This window comes from Halictus rubicundus, unplaced genomic scaffold (assembly GCF_050948215.1).
Source record: "Halictus rubicundus isolate RS-2024b unplaced genomic scaffold, iyHalRubi1_principal scaffold0043, whole genome shotgun sequence".
NCBI lineage: Eukaryota > Metazoa > Arthropoda > Insecta > Hymenoptera > Halictidae > Halictus > Halictus rubicundus.
In genome coordinates this window covers 1,072,317-1,087,031 of record NW_027488584.1, presented here as the reverse complement: position 1 = coordinate 1,087,031, position 14,715 = coordinate 1,072,317, and positions in this window count along the sequence as shown.

The window sequence follows — 14,715 nt, the reverse complement described above, 5'->3', positions numbered from 1 at the left end:
CCTATCGTATCCTCTATCCTATCCTATCCTCTATCCTATCAAATCCCCTATCCTATCCTCTATCCTATCCTATCCTCTGTCCTATCTAATCCTCTATCCTATCCTATCCTCTATCGTATCCTATCCTCTATCCTATCCTATCCTCTATCCTATCCTATCCTGTATCCTATCCAATCCTCTATCCTATCCTGTATCCTATCCAATCCTCTATCCTATCCTATCATCTATCCTCAATCCTATCCTTTCCTGTATCATATCCAATCCTCTATCCTATCCTGTCTTCTATCCTATCCTATCCTCTATCCTATCCTATTCTCTATCCTATCCTATCCTCTATCCGATCCAATCCTCTATCTTATACTATCTTCTATCCTATCCTATCCTCTATCCTATCAAATCCCCTATACTATCCTCTGTCCTATCCTATCCTCTATCCTATCAAATCCCCTATCCTATCCTCTGTCCTATCCTATCCTCTGTCCTATCCTATCCTCTATCCTATGCAATCCTCTATCCTATCGAATCCTGTATCCTATCCTATCCTCTATCCTATCCTATCCTCTATCCTATCCTATCCTCTATCCTATCCTATCCTCAATCCTTTCCTATCAAATCCGCTATCCTATCCTATCCTCTGTCCTATCCTATCCTCTATCCTATCCTATCGTCTATCCTATCCTCTATCCTATCCTATCCTCTATCCTATCCTATCTTCTATCCTATCCTATCCTCTATCCTATCAAATCCCCTATCCTATTCTCTATTCTATCCTATCCTGTATCCTATCCAATCCTCTATCCTATCCTATCCTCTATCCTATCCTATCCTCTATCCTATCCTATCTTCTATCCTATTCTATCCTCTATCCAGTCCTCTATCCTATCCTATCCTCTATCCTATCCTATCCTCTATCCTATCCTATCCTCTATCCTATTCTATCCTCTATCCCATCCTATCCTCTATCCTATCCTATCCTCTATCCTATGCTATCCTCTGTCCTATCCTATGCTCTATCCTATCCTATCCTCTATCCTATCCTATCCTGTATCCTATCCTATCCTCTATCCTATCCTATCCTCTATCCTATCCTATCCTCTATCGTATCCTATCCTCTATCCTTTCCTATCAAACCCCTATCCTATCCTCTATCTTATCCTATCCTCTGTCCTATCCTATCCTCTATCCTATCCTATCGTCTATCCTATCCTCTATCCTATTCTATCCTCTATCCTATCCTATCCTCTATCCTATCCTATCCTCTATCCTATCAAATACCCTATCCTATCCTCTATCCTATCCTATCCTCTATCCTATCCTATCCTCTATCCTATCCTATCCTCTATCCTATCCTATCCTCTATCCTATCCTATCCTCTATCCTATCCTATCCTCAATCCTTTCCTATCAAATCCCCTATCCTATCCTCTATCCTATCCTATCCTCTGTCCTATCCTATCCTCTATCCTATCCTATCGTCTATCCTATCCTCTATCCTATCCTATCATCTATCCTATCCTATCTTCTATCCTATCCTATCCTCTATCCTATCAAATCCCCTATCCTATTCTCTATTCTATCCTATCCTGTATCCTATCCAATCCTCTATCCTATCCTATCCTCTATCCTATCCTATCCTCTATCCTATCCTATCTTCTATCCTATTCTATCCTCTATCCAGTCCTCTATCCTATCCTATCCTCTATCCTATCCTATCCTCTATCCTATCCTATCCTCTATCCTATAATATGCTCTATCCTATCCTATTCTCTATCCTATCCTATCCTCTATCCTACGCTATCCTCTATCCTATCCTACCCTCTATCCTATCCTATCCTCTATCCTATTCTATCCTCTATCCCATCCTATCCTCTATCCTATCCTATCCAATCCCCTATCCTATCCTCTGTCCTATCCTATCCTCTATCCTATCCTATCTTCTATCCTATCCTATCCTCTATCCTATCCTCTATCCTATCCTCTATCCTATCCTCTATCCTATCCTCTATCCTATCCTCTATCCTATCCTCTATCCTATCCTATCCTCTATCCCATCCTATCCTCTATCCTATCCTATCCTCTATCCTATCCTATCCTCTATCCTATCCTATCCTCTATCCTCTATCCTATCCTCTATCCTATCCTCTATCCTATCCTATCCTCTATCCCATCCTATCCTCTATCCTAACCTATCCTCTATCCTATCCTATCCTGTATCCTATCCTATCCTCTATCCTATCCTATCCTCTATCCTATCCTATCCTCTATCCTATCCTATCCTCTATCCTTTCCTATCAAACCCCTATCCTATCCTCTATCTTATCCTATCCTCTGTCCTATCCTATCCTCTATCCTATCCTATCGTCTATCCTATCCTCTATCCTATTCTACCCTCTATCCTATCCTATCCTCTATCCTATCCTATCCTCTATCCTATCAAATACTCTATCCTATCCTCTGCCCTATTCTATCCTCTATCCTATCCTATCCGCTATCCTATCCTATCCGCTATCCTATCGTATCCTCTATCCTATCCTATCCTCTATCCTATCAAATCCCCTATCCTATCCTCTATCCTATCCTATCCTCTGTCCTATCTAATCCTCTATCCTATCCTATCCTCTATCGTATCCTATCCTCTATCGTATCCTATCCTCTATCCTATCCTATCCTCTATCCTATCCTATCTTCTATCCTATCCTATCCTCTATCCTATCCTATCCTCTATCGTATCCTATCTTCTATCCTATACTATCCTCTATTCTATCCTCTATCCAATCCTCTATCCTATCCAACACCTCTATCCTATCCTATCCTCTATCCTATCCTATCCTCTATCCTATCCTATCTTCTATCCTATCCTATCCTCTATCCTATCAAATCCCCTATCCTATCCTCTGTCCTATCCTATCCTCTATCCTATCCTATCCTCTATCGTATCCTATCCTCTATCCTATGCTAACCTCTATCGAATCCTATCCTCTATCCTATCCTATCCTCTATCCTATCCTATCCTCTATCCTATCCTATCCTCTATCCTATCCTATCCTCAATCCTTTCCTATCAAATCCCCTATCCTATCCTCTATCCTATCCTATCCTCTGTCCTATCCTATCCTCTATCCTATCCTATCGTCTATCCTATCCTCTATCCTATCCTATCATCTATCCTATCCTATCTTCTATCCTATCCTATCCTCTATCCTATCAAATCCCCTATCCTATTCTCTATTCTATCCTATCCTGTATCCTATCCAATCCTCTATCCTATCCTATCCTCTATCCTATCCTATCCTCTATCCTATCCTATCTTCTATCCTATTCTATCCTCTATCCAGTCCTCTATCCTATCCTATCCTCTATCCTATCCTATCCTCTATCCTATCCTATCCTCTATCCTATAATATGCTCTATCCTATCCTATCCTCTATCCTATCCTATCCTCTATCCTACGCTATCCTCTATCCTATCCTACCCTCTATCCTATCCTATCCTCTATCCTATTCTATCCTCTATCCCATCCTATCCTCTATCCTATCCTATCCAATCCCCTATCCTATCCTCTGTCCTATCCTATCCTCTATCCTATCCTATCTTCTATCCTATCCTATCCTCTATCCTCTCCTCTATCCTATCCTCTATCCTATCCTCTATCCTATCCTCTATCCTATCCTCTATCCTATCCTATCCTCTATCCCATCCTATCCTCTATCCTATCCTATCCTCTATCCTATCCTATCCTCTATCCTATCCTATCCTCTATCCTCTATCCTATCCTCTATCCTATCCTCTATCCTATCCTATCCTCTATCCCATCCTATCCTCTATCCTAACCTATCCTCTATCCTATCCTATCCTGTATCCTATCCTATCCTCTATCCTATCCTATCCTCTATCCTATCCTATCCTCTATCCTATCCTATCCTCTATCCTTTCCTATCAAACCCCTATCCTATCCTCTATCTTATCCTATCCTCTGTCCTATCCTATCCTCTATCCTATCCTATCGTCTATCCTATCCTCTATCCTATTCTACCCTCTATCCTATCCTATCCTCTATCCTATCCTATCCTCTCTCCTATCAAATACTCTATCCTATCCTCTGCCCTATTCTATCCTCTATCCTATCCTATCCGCTATCCTATCCTATCCGCTATCCTATCGTATCCTCTATCCTATCCTATCCTCTATCCTATCAAATCCCCTATCCTATCCTCTATCCTATCCTATCCTCTGTCCTATCTAATCCTCTATCCTATCCTATCCTCTATCGTATCCTATCCTCTATCGTATCCTATCCTCTATCCTATCCTATCCTCTATCCTATCCTATCTTCTATCCTATCCTATCCTCTATCCTATCCTATCCTCTATCGTATCCTATCTTCTATCCTATACTATCCTCTATTCTATCCTCTATCCAATCCTCTATCCTATCCAACACCTCTATCCTATCCTATCCTCTATCCTATCCTATCCTCTATCCTATCCTATCTTCTATCCTATCCTATCCTCTATCCTATCAAATCCCCTATCCTATCCTCTGTCCTATCCTATCCTCTATCCTATCCTATCCTCTATCGTATCCTATCCTCTATCCTATGCTAACCTCTATCGAATCCTATCCTCTATCCTATCCTATCCTCTATCCTATCCTATCCTCTATCCTATCCTATCTTCTATCCTATCCTATCCTCTATCCTATCATATCCTCTATCCTATCCTATCCTCTATCCTTTCCTATCAAATCCCCTATCCTATCCTCTATCCTATACTATCCTCTGTCCTATCCTTTCCTCTATCCTATCCTATCGTCTATCCTATCCTCTATCCTATCCTATCCTATCTTCTATCCTATCCTATCCTCTATCCTATCAAATCCCCTATCCTATCCTCTATCCTATCCTATCCTCTGTCCTATCCTATCCTCTATCCTATCCTATCCTCTATCCTATCCTATCCTGTATCCTATCCTATCCTCTATCCTATCCTATCCTCTATCCTATCCTATCCTCTATCCTATCCTATCCTCTATCCTATCCTATCCTCTATCCTATCAAATACCCTATCCTATCCTCTGCCCTATTCTATCCTCTATCCTATCCTATCCGCTATCCTATCGTATCCTCTATCCTATCCTATCCTCTATCCTATAATATGCTCTATCCTATCCTATCCTCTATCCTATCCTATCCTCTATCCTACGCTATCCTCTATCCTATCCTATCCTCTATCCTATCCTATCTTCTATCCTATCCTATACAATCCCGTATCCTATCATCTATTCTATCCTATCCTGTATCCAATCCTATCCTCAATCCTATCCTTTCCTGTATCCTATCCTATCCTCTATCCTATCAAATCCACTGTCCTATCCTATCCTCTATCCTATCCTATCCTCTATCCTATCCTATCCTCTATCCTATCCTATCTTCTATCCTATCCTATCCTCTATCCTATAATATTCTCTATCCTATCCTATCCCCTATCCTATCCTATCCTCTAACCTATCCTATCCTCTATCCTTTCCTATCCTCTATCCTATCAAATCCCCTATCCTATCCTCTATCCTATCCTATCCTCTATCCTATCCTACCCTCTATCCTATCCTATCTTCTATCCTATCCTATCCTCTATCCTATCAAATCCCCTATCCTATTCTCTGTCCTATCCTATCCTCTATCCTATCCTATCTTCTATCCTATCCTATCCTCTATCCTATTCTATCCTCTATCCCAGCCTATCCTCTATCCTATCCTATCCTCTATCCTATCCTATCCTGTATCCTACCCTATCCTCTATCCTATCCTATCCTCTATCCTATCCTATCCTCTATCCTTTCCTATCCTCTATCCTATCAAATCCCCTATCCTATCCTCTATCCTATCCTATCCTCTGTCCTATCTAATCCTCTATCCTATTCTATCCTCTATCGTATCCTATCCTCTATCCTATCCTATCTTCTATCCTATACTATCCTCTATTCTATCCTCTATCCAATCCTCTATCCTATCCTATCCTCTATCCTATGCTATCCTCTATCCTATCCTACCCTCTATCCTATCCTATCTTCTATCCTATCCTATCCTCTATCCTATCAAATCCCCTATCCTATCCTCTGTCCTATCCTATCCTCTATCCTATCCTATCCTCTATCCTATCCTATCCTCTATCCTATGCTATCCTCTGTCCTATCCTATCCTCTATCCTATCCTATCCTCTATCCTATAATATGCTCTATCCTATCCTATCCTCTATCCTATCCTATCCTCTATCCTACGCTATCCTCTATCCTATCCTATCCTTTATCCTATCCTATCTTCTATCCTATCCTATCCTCTATCCTATTCTATCCTCTATCCCATCCTATCCTCTATCCTATCCTATCCTCTATCCTATCCTATCCTGTATCCTATCCTATCCTCTATCCTATCCTATCCTCTATCCTATCCTATCCTCTATCCTTTCCTATCCTCTATCCTATCAAATCCCCTATCCTATCCTCTATCCTATCCTATCCTCTGTCCTATCCTATCCTCTATCCTATCCTATCATCTATCCTATCCTATCCTCTATCCTATCCTATCTTCTATCCTATCCTCTATCCTATCCTATCCTCTGTCCTATCTAATCCTCTATCCTATCCTATCCTCTATCGTATCCTATCCTCTATCCTATCCTATCCTCTATCCTATCCTATCTTCTATCCTATCCTATCCTCTATCCTATCCTCTATCCTATCCTCTATCCTGTCCTCTATCCTATCCTATCTTCTATCCTATCCTATCCTCTATCCTATCAAATCCCCTATCCTATCCTCTGTCCTATCCTATCCTCTATCCTATCCTATCCTCTATCCTATCCTATCCTCTATCCTATGCTATCCTCTGTCCTATCCTATCCTCTATCCTATCCTATCCTCTATCCTATCCTATCCTCTATCCTTTCCTATCCTCTATCCTATCAAATCCCCTATCCTATCCTCTATCCTATCCTATCCTCTGTCCTATCTAATCCTCTATCCTATTCTATCCTCTATCGTATCCTATCCTCTATCCTATCCTATCCTCTATCCTATCCTATCTTCTATCCTATCAAATCCCCTATCCTATCCTCTGTCCTATCCTATCCTCTATCCTATCCTATCCTCTGTCCTATCTAATCCTCTATCCTATCCTATCCTCTATCGTATCCTATCCTCTATCCTATCCTATCCTCTATCCTATCCTATCCTCTATCCTATCCTATCCTCTATCCTATGCTATCCTCTGTCCTATCCTATCCTCTATACTATCCTATCCTCTATCCTATAATATGCTCTATCCTATCCTATCCTCTATCCTATCCTATCCTCTATCCTACGCTATCCTTTATCCTATCCTACCCTCTATCCTATCCTATTTTCTATCCTATCCTATCCTCTATCCTATCAAATTCCCTATCCTATCCTCTGTCCTATCCTATCCTCTATCCTATCCTATCCTCTATCCTATCCTATCCTCTATCCTATGCTATCCTCTGTCCTATTATATCCTCTATCCTATCCTATCCTCTATCCTATAATATGCTCTATCCTATCCTATCCTCTATCCTATCCTATCCTCTATCCTATCCTATCCTCTATCCTATCCTATCCTCTATCCTATCCTATCCTCTATCCTATCCTCTATCCTATCCTATCCTCTATCCTTTCCTATCCTCTATCCTATCAAATCCCCTATCCTATCCTCTATCCTATCCTATCCTCTGTCCTATCTAATCCTCTATCCTATTCTATCCTCTATCGTATCCTATCCTCTATCCTATCCTATCCTCTATCCTATCCTATCTTCTATCCTATCAAATCCCCTATCCTATCCTCTGTCCTATCCTATCCTCTATCCTATCCTATCATCTATCCTATCCTATCCTCTATCCTATCCTATCTTCTATCCTATCATATCCCCTATCCTATCCTCTATCCTATCCTATCCTCTGTCCTATCTAATCCTCTATCCTATCCTATCCTCTATCGTATCCTATCCTCTATCCTATCCTATCCTCTATCCTATCCTATCTTCTATCCTATCCTATCCTCTATCCTATCAAACCCCCTATCCTATCCTCTATCCTATCCTATCTTCTATCCTATCCTATCCTCTGTCCTATCCTATCCTCTATCCTATCCTATCATCTATCCTATCCTATCCTCTATCCTATCCTATCTTCTATCCTATCATATCCCCTATCCTATCCGCTATCCTATCCTATCCTCTGTCCTATCTAATCCTCTATCCTATCCTATCCTCTATCCTATCCTATCCTCTATCCTATCCTATCTTCTATCCTATCCTATCCTCTATCCTATTCTATCCTCTATCCCATCCTATCCTCTATCCTATCCTATCCTCTATCCTATCCTATCCGGTATCCTATCCTATCCTCTATCCTATCCTATCCTCTATCCTATCCTATCTTCTATCCTATCATATCCCCTATCCTATCCGCTATCCTATCCTATCCTCTGTCCTATCTAATCCTCTATCCTATCCTATCCTCTATCCTATCCTATCCTCTATCCTATCCTATCCTCTATCCTATCCTCTATCCTATCCTATCCTCTATCCTTTCCTATCCTCTATCCTATCAAATCCCCTATCCTATCCTCTATCCTATCCTATCCTCTGTCCTATCTAATCCTCTATCCTATTCTATCCTCTATCGTATCCTATCCTCTATCCTATCCTATCCTCTATCCTATCCTATCTTCTATCCTATCAAATCCCCTATCCTATCCTCTGTCCTATCCTATCCTCTATCCTATCCTATCATCTATCCTATCCTATCCTCTATCCTATCCTATCTTCTATCCTATCATATCCCCTATCCTATCCTCTATCCTATCCTATCCTCTGTCCTATCTAATCCTCTATCCTATCCTATCCTCTATCGTATCCTATCCTCTATCCTATCCTATCCTCTATCCTATCCTATCTTCTATCCTATCCTATCCTCTATCCTATCAAACCCCCTATCCTATCCTCTATCCTATCCTATCTTCTATCCTATCCTATCCTCTGTCCTATCCTATCCTCTATCCTATCCTATCATCTATCCTATCCTATCCTCTATCCTATCCTATCTTCTATCCTATCATATCCCCTATCCTATCCGCTATCCTATCCTATCCTCTGTCCTATCTAATCCTCTATCCTATCCTATCCTCTATCCTATCCTATCCTCTATCCTATCCTATCTTCTATCCTATCCTATCCTCTATCCTATTCTATCCTCTATCCCATCCTATCCTCTATCCTATCCTATCCTCTATCCTATCCTATCCGGTATCCTATCCTATCCTCTATCCTATCCTATCCTCTATCCTATCCTTTCCTCTATCCTATCCTATCCTCTGTCGTATCTAATCCTCTATCCTATTCTATCCTCTATCGTATCCTATCCTCTATCCTATCCTATCCTCTATCCTATCCTATCCTCTATCCTATCCTATCTTCTATCCTATCAAATCCCCTATCCTATCCTCTGTCCTATCCTATCCTCTATCCTATCCTATCATCTATCCTATCCTATCCTCTATCCTATCCTATCTTCTATCCTATCATATCCCCTATCCTATCCTCTATCCTATCCTATCCTCTGTCCTATCTAATCCTCTATCCTATCCTATCCTCTATCGTATCCTATCCTCTATCCTATCCTATCCTCTATCCTATCCTATCTTCTATCCTATCCTACCCTCTATCCTATCCTCTATCCTATCCTCTATCCTATCCTCTATCCTATCCTATCCTCTATCGTATCCTATCTTCTATCCTATACTATCCTCTATTCTATCCTCTATCCAATCCTCTATCCTATCCTATCCTCTATCCTATCCTATCTTCTATCCTATCCTATCCTCTATCCTATCTATCCTCTATCCCATCCTATCCTCTATCCTATCCTATCCTCTATCCTATTCTATCCTCTATCCCATCCTATCCTCTATCCTATCCTATCCTCTATCCTTTCCTATCCTCTATCCTATCAAATCCCCTATCCTATCCTCTATCCTATCCTATCCTCTGTCCTATCTAATCCTCTATCCTATTCTATCCTCTATCGTATCCTATCCTCTATCCTATCCTATCCTCTATCCTATCCTATCTTCTATCCTATCAAATCCCCTATCCTATCCTCTGTCCTATCTAATCCTCTATCCTATCCTATCTTCCATCGTATCCTATCCTCTATCCTATCCTATCCTCTATCCTATCCTATCTTCTATCCTATCCTACCCTCTATCCTATCCTCTATCCTATCCTCTATCCTATCCTCTATCCTATCCTATCTTCTATCCTATCCTATCCTCTATCCTATCCAATCCTCTATCCTATCCTATCTTCTATCCTATACTATCCTCTATTCTATCCTCTATCCAATCCTCTATCCTATCCTATCCTCTATCCTATCCTATCCTCTATCCTATCCTACCCTCTATCCTATCCTATCTTCTATCCTATCCTATCCTCTATCCTATCAAATCCCCTATCCTATCCTGTATCCTATCCTATCCTCTATCCTACGCTATCCTCTATCCTATCCTATCCTCTATCCTATCCTATCCTCTATCCTATCCTATCTTCTATCCTATCCTATCCTCTATCCTATCAATTCTCCTATCCTATCCTATCCTGTATCCTATCCAATCCTCTATCCTATCCTATCATCTATCCTATCCTATCCTCTATCCTATCCTATCCTCTATCCTATCCTATCCTCTATCCTATCCTATTCTCTATCCTATCCTATCCTCTATCCTATCCTATCCTCTATCCTATCCTATCCTCTATCCTATCCTATCGTCTATCCTATCCTATCCTCTATCCTATCAAATCCCCTATCCTATCCTCTGTCCTATCCTATCCTTTATCCTATCCTATCCTCTATCCTATCCTATCTTCTATCCTATCCTATCGTCTATCCTATCCTCTATCCTATCCTATCCTCTATCCTATCCTATCCTCCATCCTATGCTATCCTCTGTCCTATCCTATCCTCTATCCTATCCTCTATCCTATCCTATCCTCTATCCTATCGTATCCTCTATCCTACCCTATCCACTATCCTACCCTATCCTCTGTCCTATCCTATCCTTTATCCTATCCTATCCTCTATCCTATCCTATCTTCTATCCTATCCTAACGTCTATCCTATCCTCTATCCTATCCTATCCTCTATCCTATCCTATCCTCCATCCTATGCTATCCTCTGTCCTATCCTATCCTCTATCCTATCCTCTATCCTATCCTATCCTCTATCCTATCGTATCCTCTATCCTACCCTATCCACTATCCTATCCTATCCTCTATCCTATCCTATCCTCTATCCTATCCTATCCTCTATCCTATCCTATCTTCTATCCTATCCTATCCTCTATCCTATCAAATCCCCTATCCTATCCTCAATCCTGTCGTAACCTCTATCCTAACCTATCCTCTATCCTATCCTATCTTGTATCCTATCCTATCCTCTATCCTATCCAATCCTCTATCCTATCCTATCCTCTATCCTATCAAATCCCCTACCCTATCCTCTGCCCTATCCTATCCTCTATCCTATCCTATCCGCTATCCTATCCTATCATCTTTCCTATCCTATCCTCTATCCTATCCTATCCTCTATCCTATCCTATCTTCTATCCTATCCTATCCTCTATCCTATTCTGTCCTCTATCCCATCCTATCCTTTCTCCTATCCTCTCCTCTATCCTATCCTATCCTCTATCCTTTCCTATCAAATCCCCTATCCTATCCTCTATCCTATCCTATCCTCTGTCCTATCCTATCCTCTATCCTATCCTATCGTCTATCCTTTCCTATCAAATCCCCTATCCTATCCTCTATCCTAACCTATCCTCTGTCCTATCCTATCCTCTATCCTATCCTATCGTCTATCCTATCCTCTATCCTATCCTATCCTCTATCCTATGCTATCCTCTGTCCTATCCTATCCTCTATCCTATCCTATCCTCTATCCTATCCTATCCTATATCCTATCCTATCCTCTATCCTATCCTATCCTCTATCCTATCCTATCCTCTATCCTATCCTATCCTCTATCCTATCCTATCCTCTATCCTATCCTATCGTCTATCCTATCCTCTATCCTATCCTATCCTCTATCATATCCTATCATCTATCCTCAATCCTATCCTTTCCTGTATCCTATCCAATCCTCTAACCTATCCTATCCTCTATCCTATCCTGTCCTCTATACTATCCTATCCTCTATCCTATCCTCTATCCTATAATATCCTCTATCCTATCAAATCCCCTATCCTATCCTCTATCCTATCCAATCCTGTATCCTATCCAATCCTCTATCCTATCCTATCATCTATCATCAATCCTATCCTTTCCTGTATCCTATCCAATCCGCTATCCAAACAAATCCCCTATCCTATCCTCTATCCTATCCTATCCTGTATCCTAACCTATCCTCTATCCTATCCTCTATCCTATCCTATCCTCTATCCTATCCTATTCTCTATCCTATCCTATCGTCTATCCTATCCTATCCTCTATCCTATCAAATCCCCTATCCTATCCTCTGTCCTATCCTATCCTTTATCCTATCCTATCCTCTATCCTATCCTATCTTCTATCCTATCCTATCGTCTATCCTATCCTCTATCCTATCCTATCCTCTATCCTATCCTATCCTCCATCCTATGCTATCCTCTGTCCTATCCTATCCTCTATCCTATCCTCTATCCTATCCTATCCTCTATCCTATCGTATCCTCTATCCTACCCTATCCACTATCCTATCCTATCCTCTGTCCTATCCTATCCTTTATCCTATCCTATCCTCTATCCTATCCTATCTTCTATCCTATCCTAACGTCTATCCTATCCTCTATCCTATCCTATCCTCTATCCTATCCTATCCTCCATCCTATGCTATCCTCTGTCCTATCCTATCCTCTATCCTATCCTCTATCCTATCCTATCCTCTATCCTATCGTATCCTCTATCCTACCCTATCCACTATCCTATCCTATCCTCTATCCTATCCTATCCTCTATCCTATCCTATCCTCTATCCTATCCTATCTTCTATCCTATCCTATCCTCTATCCTATCAAATCCCCTATCCTATCCTCAATCCTGTCGTAACCTCTATCCTAACCTATCCTCTATCCTATCCTATCTTGTATCCTATCCTATCCTCTATCCTATCCAATCCTCTATCCTATCCTATCCTCTATCCTATCAAATCCCCTACCCTATCCTCTGCCCTATCCTATCCTCTATCCTATCCTATCCGCTATCCTATCCTATCATCTTTCCTATCCTATCCTCTATCCTATCCTATCCTCTATCCTATCCTATCTTCTATCCTATCCTATCCTCTATCCTATTCTGTCCTCTATCCCATCCTATCCTTTCTCCTATCCTCTCCTCTATCCTATCCTATCCTCTATCCTTTCCTATCAAATCCCCTATCCTATCCTCTATCCTATCCTATCCTCTGTCCTATCCTATCCTCTATCCTATCCTATCGTCTATCCTTTCCTATCAAATCCCCTATCCTATCCTCTATCCTAACCTATCCTCTGTCCTATCCTATCCTCTATCCTATCCTATCGTCTATCCTATCCTCTATCCTATCCTATCCTCTATCCTATGCTATCCTCTGTCCTATCCTATCCTCTATCCTATCCTCTATCCTATCCTCTATCCTATCCTATCCTCTATCCTATCCTATCCTCTATCCTATTCTATCCTCTATCCCATCCTATCCTCTATCCTATCCTATACTCTATCCTATCCTATCCTCTATCCTATTCTATCCTCTATCCTATCCTCAATCCTGTCGTATCCTCTATCCTATCCTATCCTCTATCCTATCCTATCTTCTATCCTATCCTATCCTCTATCCTATCCAATCCTCTATCCTATCCTATCCTCTATCCTATCAAATCCCCTACCCTATCCTCTGCCCTATCCTATCCTCCATCCTATCCTATCCGCTATCCTATCCTATCCTCTATCCTATCCTATCCTCTATCCTATTCTATCCTCTATCCTATCGTATCCTCTATCCTATCCTATCCTCTATCCTACGCTATCATCTTTCCTATCCTATCCTCTATCCTATCCTATCCTCTATCCTATCCTATCTTCTATCCTATCCTATCCTCTATCCTATCAATTCCCCTATCCTATCCTATCCTGTATCCTATCCAATCATCTATCCTATCCTATCCTCTATCCTATCCTATCCTCTATCCTAACCTATCCTCTATCCTATCCTATCCTCTATCCTATTCTATCCTCTATCCTATCCTATCTTCTATCCTATCCTATCCTCTATCCTATTAAATCCCATATCCTATTCTCTATCCTATCCTATCCTGTATCCAATTCAATCCTCTATCCTATCCGATCATCTATACACAATCCTATCCTTTCCTGTATCCTATCCAATCTTCTATCCTATCATATCCGCTATCCTATCCTATCCTATCCTCTATCCTATCCTATCCTCTATCCTATCCTATCTTCTATCCTATCCTATCCTCTATCCTATCATATCCCCTATCCTATCCTCTATCCTATCCTATCCTCTATCCTATCCTATCCTCTATCCTATCCTGTCCTCTATCCTATGCTATCCTCTATCCTATCCTATCCTCTATCCTATCCTATCCTCTATCATATCCTATCATCTATCCT